This window comes from Phoenix dactylifera, unplaced genomic scaffold (genome assembly GCF_009389715.1).
Source record: "Phoenix dactylifera cultivar Barhee BC4 unplaced genomic scaffold, palm_55x_up_171113_PBpolish2nd_filt_p 000407F, whole genome shotgun sequence".
In the NCBI taxonomy this organism is placed as follows: domain Eukaryota; kingdom Viridiplantae; phylum Streptophyta; class Magnoliopsida; order Arecales; family Arecaceae; genus Phoenix; species Phoenix dactylifera.
The window spans coordinates 97955-98857 of record NW_024067848.1 but is presented as its reverse complement, the minus strand read 5'-3'; positions in this window follow the sequence as shown (position 1 = coordinate 98857).

Genomic DNA, 903 nt, shown 5'->3' with positions numbered 1-903 from the left:
TGGTCATCCAAGTTGCGCTCCGATCTTCAGCTGCCCTTCAATTTTTCCAAGCCTATCGCAGGAGGTTGCTTGGGTCCAATTGCTAAAGAATTGTTGACGAGTGAGGAAACGTAGCTTTGATAGCTCACTCACAGTTTCGAGGCCGTTCACAGCATCCGGCCCGGCAACCATCACTTTCATTAAATTTTTGAAAAAACCTTAATAATATTCATTTCTCATCAAAGCCTTAATAATATTCATTTCTCATCAAAACCTTAATAATATTCATTTTTCATCCTAAAGTAACAGCAAGACCTTAATAATATTCACTTCTCACCAAAACCTTAATAATATTCATTTTTCATCATACAATATCTCTTGTTGTTAGATTCTTTCTGTCTTTTTCTTTGAAAAGAATAGAAAACAAAATGTCTTCTATTTTACGCTTAGATATTATCTGATTAAAATGATTGTCATGTTCCAATTGATAAGAACAGTAATCATTATCATACATCTTTAATTTTCCTCTAAGAAAAATTATTTTAAAAATTTATATATATATTTTTTAATTTCACTTTGTTCAAAGATATATTCATGACAACAATTGCAGCTGTCTTCTTATAAAAGCTGTTACAAAACCAGAAAAATGGACATCATTTCATATTTTTCTTTGATCAAAATAATATTTTAAAATTCAAGGATTAGTATTCATTAGACAAATAATACTTTAAATCTCATTATATTTTCACAATTTTTATAAAGATTTATATTTCATAATATATTATATATTATATATGTATGTATGTATGTATGTATGTATGTATGTGTATGCGTGCATACGTACGTATGTACATACATAGGTATTTATATATTTGCCATCCAAAATATAGAGCAAGACTGAAAATGCTGAGGTACAAGTATTGG